At 43.0% G+C, this 16,487-nt stretch overlaps 1 protein-coding gene across 1 annotated transcript in view; it reads right to left on the bottom strand.

The window, feature by feature from the left end:
* The window catches only part of LOC100551841 (C-type lectin BpLec), a 520,120-nt gene that overhangs the window by 226,903 nt on the left and 276,730 nt on the right, over positions 1 to 16,487 (bottom strand). The gene's annotated exons all lie outside the window — the stretch shown is intronic.

Genomic DNA, 16,487 nt, shown 5'->3' with positions numbered 1-16,487 from the left:
CAGACAGACTACAAACAGAGGCACCATCAAGGCCATAAACACCTAGGACATACCTGTCATAAGATATACTGCTGGCATTATAAACTGGACACAGATGGAACTGGACAATTTGGACAGAAAAACAAGAAAACTCATGACCATTCATCATTCACTGCACCCTCGCAGTGATGCTGACCGGCTGTATCTGCCTAGAAGATCAGGGGGCAGAGGACTCTTACAAGTAAAACAAGCAGTCAAAGAAGAAGAACATGCCCTGGCAGAATATGTCAAGCAAAGTGAAGAACCTGCTTTGATTGAAGTCAAAAATCAGAAACTCCTCAAAGCACAGCAGACAAAAAACCAGTACAAGAAAACCGCACTACAAAGTAGAGCTGACAGCTGGCACAACAAAACACTGCATGGAAAGTTCCTTGACAAAACTGAAGGAAAAGCTGAAAAGGAGAAGAACTGGCTCTGGCTCACGAATGGGACCCTAAAGAAGGAAACAGAAGGCCTGATCCTTGCAGCCCAGGAGCAAGACATCAGGACAAAGGCAATTAAGGCCAAGATCGAAAAATCAGCTGATGACCCAAAATGCAGACTGTGCAAGGAAGCTGACGAAACCATGGATCATATCCTCAGCTGCTGTAAGAAAATCGCACAGACAGACTACAAACAGAGGCACAACTGTGTGGCCCAAATGATCCATTGGAACTTATGCCTCAAGTACCACCTCCCAGCAGCAAAGAACTGGTGGGATCACAAACCTGCAAAAGTATTGGAAAATGAGCCACTCGGAGCGGCTTACATGGGGCCCTGGTAAACACACCAAAACAGGATAAAATACATACATTATACAAAATAGACAAGATAACATACAATTATTCTTAATGTCATAACAAAATAGCAGAAAACAAGAATGACATGGTAAAACATAATTTAGAAACAAAACCAAGGTTAAAGAAGGTTACTGTTGCCCCCTTTGGTGTCCTGTTGCAAGGCTAATCAATAACACAACATTTATTAGTGTTACAACAGGGTTTATTTACAAATGCCCTTTGTGCCTCCAGTTTTGTTGTTGTGTCACTCTTAAGTTGTTTCTGGGTGACGGCAACCCCCCTACAGTGAGGTTTTCACAGCAAGATTTGTTCAGAGGCCGTCTGCCTTCCCCTAAGACTGAGAGAGTGTGACTTTGGTTCTTCAGGGTTGGACTAGATGACCTCTACGGACCCCTTCCAAAGCTAGGACTCCATGACTTGCCCAAGGCCACCCAGAGGACGAGTGGGGAGTCGAACCTGTTCTTCAGAGTCAGGCCAATGCTCAGACCACAAAACTGTGCTGCTTTTTGTAGACATTTTAAAGCAGGGCTCCCCAAACTAAGGCCCGGGGGCCGGATGCGGCCCTCCAAGGTCCTTTACCTGGCCCCCAACTTCAGTTTTATAATATAATATTTTTATATCAGTTTTAATAATATAATATATAGTATATACATATAATATTGATAATAATAATACCATACAATAATATTAATTATATGTTATATATTACATATTATATGATAGTATAGTGGTATAGTTCAATATAGTAATGTATAATGCTAATATTGTGTTATGCTAATAATATAATATATTGTATGTACATATAATATTGATAATAATATTATAATGTTATACAATATAATACTAATAATAATACCATACAATAATATTAATTATATGTTATATATTACATATTATACAATAGTATAGTGGTATAGTTCAATATAGTAATATATAATGCTAATATTGTGTTATGCTAATAATATAATATATAGTATATACATATAATATTGATAATAATATTATAATGTTATACAATATAATACTAATAATAATACCATACAATAATATTAATTATATGTTATATATTACATATTATATGATAGTATAGTGGTATAGTTCAATATAGTAATATATAATGCTAATATTGTGTTATGCTAATAATATAATATATAGTATATACATATAATATTGATAATAATATTATAATGTTATACAATATAATACTAATAATAATACCATACAATAATATTAATTATATGTTATATATTACATATTATATGATAGTATAGTGGTATAGTTCAATATAGTAATGTATAATGCTAATATTGTGTTATGCTAATAATATAATATATTGTATGTACATATAATATTGATAATAATATTATAATGTTATACAATATAATACTAATAATAATACCATACAATAATATTAATTATATGTTATATATTACATATTATACAATAGTATAGTGGTATAGTTCAATATAGTAATATATAATGCTAATATTGTGTTATGCTAATAATATAATATATAGTATATACATATAATATTGATAATAATATTATAATGTTATACAATATAATACTAATAATAATACCATACAATAATATTAATTATATGTTATATATTACATATTATATGATAGTATAGTGGTATAGTTCAATATAGTAATATATAATGCTAATATTGTGTTATGCTAATAATATAATATATTGTATGTACATATAATATTGATAATAATATTATAATGTTATACAATATAATACTAATAATAATACCATACAATAATATTAATTATATGTTATATATTACATATTATATAATAGTATAGTGGTATAGTTCAATATAGTAATATATAATGCTAATATTGTGTTATGCTAATAATATAATATATTGTATGTACATACAGCTGCTCTGAGTCCCCTTCGGGGTGAGAAGGGCGGGATATAAATGTAGTAAATAAATGTAGCAAATAAATAAATAAATAATTTTAGACTTAAGCTCGCCCAAAGTCTGAAATGACTTGAAGGCACACAACAACAACAACAACAACAACAACAACAACAACAACAACAACAATCCTAATTAACTTGACTATCTCATTGGCCAGTTAGCAGGCCCACACTTTCCATTGAAATCCTGATGTTGGTTACAATTGTTTTCCTTTTTATTATTATTATTATTTATTATTAAACTTTATTTGTACCCCGCTAGCATCTCCCGAAGGACTCGATGCGGCTTACAAAGGCCAAGGCCTCAACACACAATATAACAATACAACAAAAGGCAAATTAAAAGGCAAATTTTTAAATATTGCATTGTTCTTTCATTGTTGTTGCTTTGCATTTTTTTCAAATGATAATTCGGCCCCTCCACAGTCTAAAGGATTGTGGACCAGCCCTCTGTTTTAAAAGTTTGAGGACCCTTGTTTTAAAGCATTGCCCACGTGTCGAGAGGGTTTGAACGATGTCTTCCTGCCTGGCCAAAGTGGGCTGGACTGGATGGCCTTTGGGGCTCCCTTCCTATCTCAAAGGGTTTGGGACTCTCCCCCTTTGGAGGCCTCTTGGGAGCCCTTGAGTTGTGGATTCAGTCCCTAGGGAGGGGACTAGATGGCCTCTGGGGGCCCCTTTCAACCGTAGGGTTCTATGATTTCCTCGTTCCATACGCTTGCCACGGATAACCCCATGGAAGGATTCCATTGCAGTCTGGTTATTGCGAAAGACAAAGATCCTGCTCCCTGGTCTAATTGGGTCTTAGATGCACAGAATGGCACCGGCTTAGCAGTCTAGACAAGAGCAGAGGATTAACATGCCTTCCTTGTCGTGGAGAATCACTGAGCTAAGGCCGGCGGCTTTTCCGTATCTTGAAGCCTGGCCTTGCAGATTCCTTTTGCAGGGACTCACCCGGACCGAACTGACTTCTCTGCGAGAGGAAGAAACCAGAACCGCACAAATATGTATGCGTAATATGCGCAAGGGGATAAATGCCCTAAAGGCGCCGTCAGATCCGAGCTGACCTTGCGATTGGGATGGGAGAGGTGCAAGAAATCCCAGGGATCTATTTCGGAGGAAGGGCCTGGCTGGCAAAACAGACTCTGGGCTCTTCCCCTTACGCAAGAAAACCCTGTGAAGTCCATGGGGTCCCCACAAGGCACGGGTTCCTGGCTGCAATCTGGGTTCCGGTCTGCAAACTGGGTTCCTGGCTCAATCTGGGTTTGTTGTCGACCGCGTTTTAGGGGATCGGGCCCCTTAAGGAGAGAGCCGATCCGGTCCTGAGAGAACGGACCTTGGCGGAGCCAATAGGAGAATATGAGCCGCAATACAACCTGGAGCCGAAATGAAGAAGGTCCGCCAAAGTTGAAGGAAAATCCGCCAAGGAGTCTTTATTGAGCGATTCAGCTGAAAAGGACACTAGTAGCGATCATTCAGCCTACTAGCGTACCATATAACCAAAATAAAGCCATATTTATACAATGTTTCAGTCTGACAGCCCCTTGAATTTCCCGCCCCGCTCCCCGCCCATCTGATCGCGGATAGGCTAGAGTGTTGAACGAGGCGGGCTTTCGTTTCCCGCCTTGCTCTGCTGGCCCAATAGGGAGCTGCTTTTTGTCCCCACTTGGGCCAATCAGAGAGGAGAAGGCGGGAGTTATTGAAACAATGAAGTGACTGAGCAGGAAGGATCGGATTAATTCCTGCCCGGCCGAATTCTAAAGGGATTAATGACAGCAATCAAGGGTTCCTGTCACGTACACGGATTTCAGATATGTCTTGGGGTGTCAGAGGTGGAAGTAAGGATGGGTGGTGATGGGCTCAGCAGGGCGCCTTCCTGAGGTGTCCTGGATTTCCTTTGGAGGAGATATGACAATGTTTGCCTTGAGGGCGAATCACCTTTAGGTCAAAATACTCCGAATTCGGTGACTCAAGCCCTATATTGTCCATGCAATCTGAATCTGATTAGGTTAAGCGGCAGCGGATTAACCTTTTGTTTTTGGGAAGGTAAGCCTGGGTCATAGAAAATGGGGCAGGTCCTGGAGTTCAAGTCGAGTTCGAAATATTCCCTATCTGATTTCATGACTTGGCAATTATATGAAATAAAATGAAAAATAAAATAAAGTTGGAACATAAACCCAGCTGGGAAAAATACATATTTTCCGGGGATCCCAAAGAGTACAAATACATATAGGCAGATAGATAGATTTCAAGGAAGTAAGGGAGAATCCATAGAGGTGGGTTACATTGCATGAAGGGGAATCATGAATGATATAAACAATTTGAAAACATTTGATAAGAACGAAGTTCACAACATCTGGGGAACCCAATATGGAAATTCATAAAAGTGGAGTTTTAGCAGCATGATCTCATAATTCATGAAGTTAGCCCAACGATTAGAAATTCATACAACAGTGATTCATGAGGGTGTCCAGGTACATAGAATATGAAAATTCACGGATACATGCGGAAAAGAGTTCATCTGTGGTGGAAGGAATTCATAGAGATGGCATGGGGAAGGGGCACATGTGGGTTGCAGTCTTTGGAAGTATAAGATTTCATAAGTTCAGGGATAGGTCTGGGGAAGAGTGTTCTTCTCCTTCATAAAATTATGAAGGTATGAATGAAACGTGGAGGGGCACCCGTCCAGGCACCCTCCTGGCAGCTGTAGAGAGGGTGAAGGTCCTTGGAGAACTATGTCTCCCCAGCGGGAGAGCGATCCCCCCATCCCCAGTTCACAGAAAGGGACCAGGGATCTCCTAAAACCATCCCGCGGGTCGCGGGGAGAGGAAAGTCCGGGATAAGGCTGGAAGAGAGCAGTCTGGCTTGGAAGGAGCAGTCGGTTCCGTTTGACAGTCAGCTGATGAGGTGCCGAAAACTGGACCGATTTTGGTTCCGTTGGTGGTCCTTGAGTCAGGAGCCTTAGAAAGGGTTAGGACTAAAAGAAGAGTGTGCCAGGGGTAATTTTGATAAAGATATGAGCCAATTTGTATCGTCCGCTGTATTAACCTATGGCGGGCGAAGCCTCCGCCAGGGTTTAAAGATCGGACGGGTTAGCGAGGGGGAGAGAGAGAGAGAGAGGGAAATTGCATGCAAAGGAAGGAGTCAGAGAAAGACACAAAATAACCAGATAGAGAGTGTTACAGTTAAAATAAATGCTACTTTTATTGGGGGATTTGTTACATAGTTCAGGGAAGGGGAAAGTGAAGAAAAAAAGATCTTTTAATAATAGTCTGCTGCGGTCCCGCTCCGTTCCTTTTGGTGGTGGATCTGCGGAACTCTCCGCTGCGGGTTCAAATTAATTTGAAAGCCGGGGTCTCGGTCATCAGGTTCTGGTCTGCAAACTGGGTTCTGGTCTACAGAGTTCCAGGATGCAAATTGGGTTACTGGCTGCAAACTGGGCTCTGGTCCTTAAACTGGGTTCTAGACTGCAAATTGGGGTTTCCAGCTGCAAACTAGGTTCCGGTCTGCAAACTAGGTTCCTGGCTGCAATCTGGGTTCTGGTCCTTAAACTGAGTTCCAGATTGCAAATCGGGTTTCCAGCTGCAATTTGGGTTCCGGTCTGTAATTTGGGTTCTGGTCCGCAAACTGAGTTCCAGGCTGCAAATTGGAGTTCCGGCTGCAATCTGGGTTCTGGTCCACAAACTGGGTTCCAGACTGCAAATCGGGTTTCCAGCTGCAAACTGGGTTCCAGGCTGCAAACTGAGTTCCAGGCTGCAAAATTCTGGCTACAAACTGGGTTCCTGGATGCAAACTGGATTTTCAGCTGCAGTCTTGGTTCCAGGCTGTATTTTTGGTTCCTGGATGTAATCTGGGTTCTGGTCCGCAAACTGGGTTCCAGGCTACAAACTGGGTTCCTGTCTGCAAACTGGATTTCTGGGTTCTGTCTGGGTTCTGGTCCGCACACTGGGTTCCAGGCTGCAAATTGGCTTTTTGGCTACAAACTGCGTTCCAGGCTGCAAATTGGGTCTCTGGATGCAAACTGGATTCCTAGATGCAAACTGGATTTCTGGCTGCAATCTGAGTTCTGGTACGCAAACTGGGTTTCAGGCTGCAAATTGGCTTTTTTGCTACAAACTGGATTCCAGGCTGCAAATTGGGTTTCTGGCTGCAAACTGGATTCCTAGATGCCAACTGGATTTCCAGCCACAAACTGGGTTCCAGACTGCATTTTTGGTTCCTGGCTGTAATCTGGGTTCTGGTCCGCAAACTGTGTTCCGGGCTGCAAATGGAGTTTCAAGTGGCAAACGGTTCTGGGCTGCAAACTGGGCTTCTGACTACAATATGGATTTCTGGCTGCAAACTGGGTTCTTCCTTCTTGCTGACTTTTTTCTGCAAACTGACTTCCTTCTTTACAGATATTGGTTTCTGCTCGGTAAGTATTGACAGATGTAAACAGATGCAAACAGGGCAGGGCAAGCATTTCAGTGCTCATTCGCAGGGTTAAATTACAATTCATCAAGTTTAGAGACGGCATGGGCCAACTTGGGCTCTTTCTCCAGGTGTTTTGGACTTCAACTCCCACCATTCCTGGCCTCAGGCCCCTTCCGCTTAAGCGGCTGAGTGGGGAAAGGAAAGGGCCTGAGGCCAGGAATGGTGGGAGTTGAAGTCCAAAACACCTGGAGAAAGGGACCAAGTGTGCCCAGATGTTCCTGCCAGGTGGGACAATGAAAAGCTGCCTTTGTTCGGGAGAAAGATGGAGCGATAGCGCCACGAGCATCCCGAAGACGTCCCGACCGTTCTGCACAAAGAGGAGCATTGATTCAGGCCAACCCTTGGCGAGAAAGGAGCGTCCAGGAAGATCCTGCTTCGGACAATGCTCTGGTTGTCACTCCAGGATTTTGCCAAAGAGGTTGCGCATAGCGGTGCCTCTCTCTGGGATTTATTACCTGTCAGATAGGACTTTAATCCACCTGCTCCAGGCATGATGAAAGATCAATAGTGTTGTGACTCAGCCGCCTGAACCTCAGATTGACTCTGATGAGGAAAAAGGGATTCGGGTTCCCAGTCTCCCCGAAAGGCCTGTAGTGTTAGATCAGGGGTCCCCAAACTTTTTAAACAGGGGGCCAGTTCACAATCCTTCGGACCGTTGGAGGGCCGGACAATAGTTGGCCACCGAGCAATAATAATAATAATAATAATAATAATAATAATAATAATAATAATAATAGTAATAATAATAATAGCAATAATAATAGTAATAATAATAATAAAGAGGGTTGGAAGAGACTCCTTGGGCCATTGAGTCCAACCCCCTTCTGCCTTTGTGCACCGAAAGCACAAGCAAAGCACCCCTGACAGATGGCCACCCAGCCTCAATGTTAATTAATAATAATAATAATAATAATAATAATAATAATAATAATAATAATAAAGAGGGTTGGAAGAGACCCTTTGGGCCATTGAGTCCAATCCCCTTCTGCCTTTGTGCACCAAAAGCACAAGCAAAGCACCCCTGACAGATGGCCACCCAGCCTCAATGTTAATAATAATAATAATAATAATAATAATAATAATAATAATAATAATAATAATAATAATAAAAAAAAGAGGGTTGGAAGAGACTCCTTGGGTCATTTAGTCCAACCCCCTTCTGCCTTTGTGCACCAAACGCACAAGCAAAGCACCCCTGACAGATGGCCACCCAGCCTCAATGTTAATAATAATAATAATAATAATAATAATAATAATAATAATAATAATAATAATGTTGTCGAAGGCTTTCATGGCCGGGATCACAGGGTTGTTGTATGTCTTTCGGGCTGTGTGGCCATGTTCCAGAAGCATTCTCTCCTGACGTTTCGCCCACATCTATGGCAGGCATCCTCAGAGGTTGTGAGGTATACCTCACAACCTCTGAGGATGCCTGCCATAGATGTGGGCGAAACGTCAGGAGAGAATGCTTCTGGAACATGGCCACACAGCCCGAAAGACATACAACAACCCAATAATAATAACAATAATAATAAGGGTTGTAAGAGAAGAAGAGACCCCTTGGGTCATTTAGCCCAACCCCCTTCTGCCCTTGTGCCGTGGGGGCCGGATAAATGGCTTCGATGGGCCGCATCCAGCCCCCGGGCCTTAGTTTGGGGACCCCTGCTCTGGCCCTTTAAGGATAGAAAAGGGGGTGATTCTAGGTCTGAGAAGCTGTCCCTTGAGCTGGAAAAATGCCAAAGCAAAGGCATGGCTGAATGTGGAGGGAGGCCTTTGTCCGTCTCCCTTTGGGCGCCTGAAAAAAGGCTCTTTTGAACTTCAAGGCATTTTCTGCCATAATCTTTGATCTAAATGGCTCTTCCATAGATAACATCCAGACGGATCTGTTTTTCCTTTTTCTCTCTCGCTTTGGACTAAGATGCACTCACAGCCAGGAGGGGAAAGACTCCTTAGAAAAATTATTTATTATTATTTGTTTATTTACTGCATTTATTTATTTATTTATTTATTACATGCATTTATACCCCGCCCTTCTCCCCGAGGGGACTCAGAGCGGCTTACATTCTGCCACGAGGGCCAGCAACAAATATACTATAAAAACAAAACAATTAAAACATGATAAAACATGATAAAAACATGATAAAAAGTATACAAAAAATTAAAACGCTGCAAGGCAGCGATATGCACCATCCTCAGTCATTTATATCCCACCCTTCTCACTCCAAAGAGGACTCAGAACCGCTTACAAATAATATGTACACACAGTAATAATAATAATAATAATAATAATAATAATAATAATAATAATAATAATAAAATTTATTATTATTATTATTACTATTATTATTATTATTATTATTATTATTATTATTATTATTATTATTATTTACATCCTGTTTTTTCTCCCCACAAGGAGACTCAAGAGTTGTACATTCCCCATAATGTAGGGGTGCATCTACACTGCAGGATTAATGCAGTTTGGTACCACTTTAACTGCCATAGCTCAAAGTGATGGGATTTTGGAGCAGGCTTCGTTTCTGCTGCCCTGGAGACTAGGACTCAATGGAGGCATGGGTTCAAATGACAGGAAAGGAGATTCCATTGAACCTTCGGAAGAACTCCCTGAGTGTAAGAAGAACTGTTCAGCAGTGGAACTCTCTGCCTCGGAGTCTAGTGGAAACGCCTTCCTTGGAAGCTCCTAATCTAAACGAGGCTGGATGGCCATCTGTCAGGGATACTTTGATGGTGCTTTTCCTGAATGGCAGAAAGGGGTTGGACTAGATGGCCCTTGGGGTCTCTTCCAACTCTATGATAGGAACAAAAATATTTTTGATGCATTTGGAGGATGCCTCCAAGGGTGTATCTACACTGTAGAATTAATGCAGTTTGGCGCCACTTGAACTGCCACGGCTCAATACTATGGAATCCTGGGGTGTATCGTTTGTTGAAGCAAAGGCACTTTATGGCAGAAGGCGTTGAAGACCTTGCAAAACTACAACTCCCAGGATCCCATAGCCTTGCGCCAGGGCTGGTGGAGTTCAAGTGCCAAACTGCGTTAACTCTACAGTGCGGAGGCATCCAGAGAAGGCCCACAATGTTTTCTTCATTTGCAAATGCAAAGCTTATCTGAGTTACGATCTGCTTGATTTCTCTGCAAAGTCATAAAGTTTTATGGACGATGGGACAGGCGTACTTTTCCATTTGGGAGGATGCAATCATTGGGCGGGTGTCCGTCTGTTCGTCATGGGGTCCGATTGCAAGATGTTTTATGGTGCCGGCACAAGGCGTTTGGGCCAAGAGCAAAGCAGATGCGCAGCCGGCCGGATTCACCTTTGATCAAACCGTCCCATCCCAAGAAGACGGGATGATCAAACTTTATGATGTCGGTTTGGATCAAAGGCAACAATGGAGCCACAGAACGAGGCCACAAAGGCCTCCCAGTCCAACCCCACGGCCACTTGTTAAAAACATTGAGACTCAGGGCAGGGGCATCCACACTGTGGAATCAATGCAGTTTGGCAACACTTTGACTGCCAGGGCTCAATGCTAAGGGATAATGGGAGTTGTAGTTTTGCAAGGTATTTGGCCTTCTCTGCCAAACAGTGCTGGAGCCTTTCTTCTTCTTCTTCTTCAATCGCACAGTCGTCTCCGACTCTTCGTGACTTCATGGACCAGTCCAGGCCAGAGCTCCCTGTCGGCCGTCTCCGCCCCCAGTTCCTTCAAGGTCAAGCCAGTCACTTCAAGGACACCGTCCATCCACCTTGCCCTTGGTCGGCCTCTCTTCCTTTTTCCTTCCCTTTTCCCCAGCATCGTGATCTTCTCCAAGCTTTCCTGTCTCCTCATGATGTGGCCAAAATACTCTCTCTTCCTTCGCTCAGCCTTCCTTATGGTCCAGTTCTCGCATCCATGGGGAAGACCATGGCTTTGACTATGCGGACCTTCATTGCTCCTCATGCTCTCTTCTCTTGACCAAGGCAGACTTTACCTGGAATCCCACTGTGTCCCATTATGGGCACCACAATGGAAGGGAGATGTTGACTCTAAGATGGAATGTGTCCAGAGGAGGGTGACCCCCAGGGATCAAAGTTCTGGAGTGTTGGGAATCACCCTGGCCTACTCAAGTCCAAATGTAGTCAGATAGATGATAGAGTTAGATTGAGGGAATCCTTTCCCTGTTTCCAAAGCATGCCTAGACAGGCTTCACTGCATTTCACTCTATCCTGTTTACGTCACATCCCTTACTTTGAAGTTAGTAGAAATGTGAATCTCCAGGGACACTAACTTCCCATTGGTCAGAATGTCTTTTATGGCCCCAATAAACTGGACCATGAGGTTGGAACCATTTTGGTTCTCTCTTCTTCTCCCTTTGTTCTTCAAACTAACAAGCAGCATCTTGCCATCTCTCCTGGCAAGATGTAACTATGTAGATATTTGTTATTTTTCCTTACTTATTTTTCCTTCGAAACCAGTCTGGAGTAGACTAGACAGCTCCCAAGCCTTTCTATCTACAATGGAGTTCTTTTTACCCGAATAAATGTTTTTTGAACTTTTATTGAGACTCTGCAGTCCATTGCAATCCTAAATAGACAAAGGCTTCTCTTGCTCGCCCCGTGTAAGTAACTGTTGCATTTGAAAGCTTTGCTTTTGCTACTCTGCTGATTTTGGTGGAATCTCCCCCAGAGAGGGTTCAATTGAGTCTAACCGCTCAGAAATTACACAACATGGAGAACAAGCCATATGAGGAGTGGCTTAAAGAGCTGGGCATGTTTATCCTACAAGAAGAGAAGGCTGAGAGAGAGGAGGCATGATGAGTACCATGGATCAAGATGGAGGGGAAGGAAGTCCTAGGGAGGAGGGAGGGAGCTTGTTTTCTGCTGCCCTGGAGACTAGGACACAATGGAACAACAGCTTCAAACAACAAGAAAGGAGATTCCGTCTGAACATCAGGAAGAACTTCCTGACTCTGTGTGAGAGAGAGCTGTTCAGTAATGGAATTTTACTGTGGAGGCTCCTTCTTTGGAGGCTTTGAAACAGAGGCTGGATGACCACGTGTCCGGGGAGGGGGGTGGGCTTTTCCTGCTTCTTGGCAGAATGGGGTTGGACTGGATGGTCCACCAGGTCTCTTCCAACGCTATGAACCTATGATTGTATGAAGTCGAAGGCAATAAAGGTCCACATAGTGAAAGCCATGGTCTTCCCCATAGTAACCTATGGATGTGAGAGCTGGACCATAGGGAAGGCTGAGCGAAGGAAGAGAGACGCTTTTGAACTTTGGTGCTGGAGGAAAATCCTGAGCGTGCCTTGGACCTTGGCAAGAAGACCCAACCCGTCCATCCTCCAGGAAATGATGCCCAGTGGCTGCTCACTGGAGGGAAGGAGATTAGAGGCAAAGATGAAGTATTTTGGCCACATCATGAGGAGACAGGAGACCTTGGAGAACAGAGTGATGCAGGGGCCGGGCTGTGGCGCAGCTGGCTAGTAACCAGCTGTAATAAATCACTACTGACCAAGAGGTCATGAGTTTGAAGCCCAGGTCGGGTTAAGCCCCCAACCATTAAATAGCCCGGCTTGCTGTTGACCTATGCAGCCCTGAAAGACAGTTGCATCTGTCAAGTAGGAAATTTAGGTATGCTTTATGGGAGGCTAATTTAACTAATTTACAACACCATAAAACTGCCAGCAAAACACGAGAAAAGGAATGAGGAAGTACAGCCACCAGTGGATAGTGAAGCAACAGCTCCCCCTGTGGCCGGAATCGTGAAGCTGGAAAAATGTTAAATGCCTGTGTGTCTGTCTATATATGTTGTTTGTCTGTTGGCATTGAATGTTTGCCATATATGTGTTCATTGTAATCCGCCCTGAGTCCCCTTCGGGGTGAGAAAGAAGGAAAAAGGAAGAGGGGCCGACCAAGGGCAAGATGGATGGACGGTATTCTTGAAGTGACTGGCTTGACCTTGAAGGAACTGGGGGTGGCGACAGCCGACAGGAAACTCTGGCCTGGACTGGTCCATGAGGTCACGAAGAGTCGGAAGCGACTGAAGGAATAAACAACAATTACTGATTGTATATTTGTTTGTTTGTTTGTGTCATAGAATCATAGAACAGTAGAGTTGGAAGAGACCTCATGGGCCATCCAGTCCAACCCCATTCTGCCAAGAAGCAGGAAATCGCATTCAAAGCACCCCCGACAGATGGCCATCCAGCCTCTGCTTAAAAGCCTCCAAAGAAGGAGCCTCCACCACAGTCCGGGGCAAATAATTAATAAAATAATTATTAAAATAAAATAAAAGAAATAAAAGAAAGGAAAATCAAAAAGATTCCAGAGAGAGGTCAAACCAAGCCAAAAAATATAGCTGAAAGTAAGCATCAAGGCAACTGGACTGAAGCGTCGCTCTAGAGCCAGGACACAACGGAGAGCAATGGAATCACTGCATAAGACACGTCACGGCAACAGGCAGAGCTCACAGGGAAACCCTGTGCGAGGACGAGCACACGGTGACAGTCTCTTTGCGTGCCGAGTGCTCCCGAAAAGGGAAGGCGGAGCCGTGATTGGCTGCCACGTGGTCTTGCCACGGATGGAAAACCATGCCGGCTAGACCCTTGCCATTATGGCCACGTGGCCAAGCCAAAGAAGCCAACTTGGCCAAAGGAAAACGGTGACATCGAATCCATGCACAAGCCTAACCTCTTCTCCAAAATGTTAATACAGTACAGTCTCGCTTATCCAACCTTCACTTATCCAACGTTCTGTATTATCCAATGCAGTCTGCCTTTTAGTAGTCAGTGGTTTTGTAGTCAATGGTTTCAATACATTGTGATGTTTTGGTGCTAAATTTGTAAATAAGTAATTACTGCATAACGTTACTGTGTATTGAACTGCTCTTTCTGTCGAGTTGTTGTAAAACATGGTGTTTTGGTGCTTAATTTGTAAAGGTAAAGGTTTCCCCTGACTTTAAGTCCAGTCATGTCTGACTCTGGGGGTTGGTGCTCATTTCCATTTCTAAGCCGAAGAGCCGGCATTGTCCGTAGACACCTCCAAGGTCATGTGGCCACTGGCATGACTGCATGGAGCGCCGTTACCTTCCCGCTGGAGCAGTACCTATTGATCTACTCACATTGGCATGTTTTCGAACTGCTAGGTTGGCAGGAGCTGAGGCTAACAGTGGGTGCTCATTCCGCTCCCGGGATTTGAACCTGGGACCTTTCGGTCTGCAAGTTCAGCAGCTCAGCCCTTTAACACACTTCGCCACCGCGGCTCTAATTTGTAAAATCATAACGTAATTTGATGTTTAATAGGCTTTTTCTTAATCCCTCCTTATTATCCAACATTTTCGCTTATCCAACCTTCTGCCAGCCCGTGTATGTTGGATAAGTGAGACTCTACTGTACATATTGATTTGGTTTTATTCCTTTTCCTTTGGCAAAGACGCATCTATTCTAAGAATGCACCCCATAATATCGCCATAAATCATTTATTTTCGTTAATCCCTTTTTGCATTTCATTTCACAGTACAGTTTATTGTTTGTTGCGATGCCCCACACCCCTTTGTCCCCATCATGACTTGTGTATCCATGGCTTTCTTTGTGCTTTCAAGGCAGCAATCCATGCGTAAGGGTTTGTATAAGGCAGGGGTCCTCAAACTAAGGCCCGGGGGCCGGATCCGGCCCTCCAAGGTCATTGACCTGGCCCCCGCCCTCAGTTTTATAATATAATATTTTTATATCAGTTTTAATAATATAATATATTGTATATACATATAATATTGATAATAATATTATGTTATACAATATAATACTAATAGTAATACCATATAATAATATTAATTATATGTTATATATTACATATTATATAATAGTATAGTGGTATAGTTCAATATAGTAATATATAATGCTACTATTGTGTTATGCTAATAATATAATATATTGTATGTACATACAGCTGCTCTGAGTCCCCTTCGGGATGAGAAGGGTGGGATATAAATGTAGGAAATAAATGCAGTCAATAAATAATTAATTTTAGACTTAGGCTCGGCCAAAGTCTGAAATGACTTGAAGGCACACAACAACAACAATCCTAATTCACTTGACTATCTCATTGGCCAGTAGCAAGCCCACACTTTCCATTGAAATCCTGATAGGTTTATGTTGGTTAAAATTGTTTTCAGGGTTGTTGTATGTCTTTCGGGCTGTGTGGCCATGTTCCAGAAGCATTCTCTCCTGACGTTTCGCCCACATCTATGGCAGGCATCCTCAGAGGTTGTGAGGTATGGATAAACTAAGTCAGGAAAGGAAAGAATATATATCCGTGTAGAGTCCAAGGTGTGGCAAGAGTTCTTTGTCACTGGGAGCCAGCATTAATGTTTCAGTTAATCACCCTAATTGGCACTGGAGATGTTTTGTCCCTTGCCTGGGGGCATCCTTTGTTCAGTCAAGTCCTCATTGTGTTGGTTCCCATCTACTGTTTTGATTTTGGAGTTTTGTAATACTGGTAGCCAGATTTTGTTCATTTTCATGGTTTCTTCCTTTCTATTGAAGTTGTCCACATGCTTGTGGATTTCAATGGCTTCTCTGTGTCGTCTGACATGATAGTTGTTAGAATGGTCCAGCATTTTTGTGTTCTCAAATAGTATTCTGTGTCCAGGCTGGTTCATCAAATGCTCTGCTCTGGCTGATTTCTCTGGTTGAATTAGTCTGCAGTGCCTTTCATGTTCTTTGACTCTTGTTTGGGCAATGCTGCTGCGTTTGGTGGTCCCTCTGTAGACTTCTCATCCACAGCTGCATGGTATCCGGTAGACTCCTGCAGAGGAGAGAGGATCCCTCTTGTCCTTCGCTGACCGTAGCATTGGTTGGATTTTCTTGTTGGGTCTGTAGGTAGTTTGTAGGTTGTGCTTCTTCATCAGCTTCCCTATGCGGTCAGTGGTTCCCTTGATGTCTGGTAAGAACACGTTTCCTCTGGGTGGATCTTTGTCTTGACTCTCCTGGCTTGTTCTTGGCCTTGCAGCTCTTCTGATGTCTGTGGTGGAGTCTCCATTGGCCTGTAGAGCCCAGTTTAGGTGGTTTAGTTCACCTTGGAGGAGGTGAGGTTCGCAGATTCTTTGTGCCCGGTCTGTCAGGGCTTTGATTGTGCTCCTTTTTTGACTTGGGTGATGGTTGGAGTTTTTATGAAGGTATCTATCTGTGTGTGTAGGTTTTCTGTAAACTGTGTGGCCCAATTGTTGATTGGGTTTGCGGATGACCAGAACATCTAGAAATGGCAGTTTTCCT

Source organism: Anolis carolinensis, chromosome 5 (assembly GCF_035594765.1).
Source record: "Anolis carolinensis isolate JA03-04 chromosome 5, rAnoCar3.1.pri, whole genome shotgun sequence".
NCBI classification, from domain to species: Eukaryota; Metazoa; Chordata; class Lepidosauria; order Squamata; family Dactyloidae; genus Anolis; species Anolis carolinensis.
The sequence above is the reverse complement of the archived record's forward strand: the minus strand, read 5'-3'. Positions and strand labels throughout refer to the sequence as shown.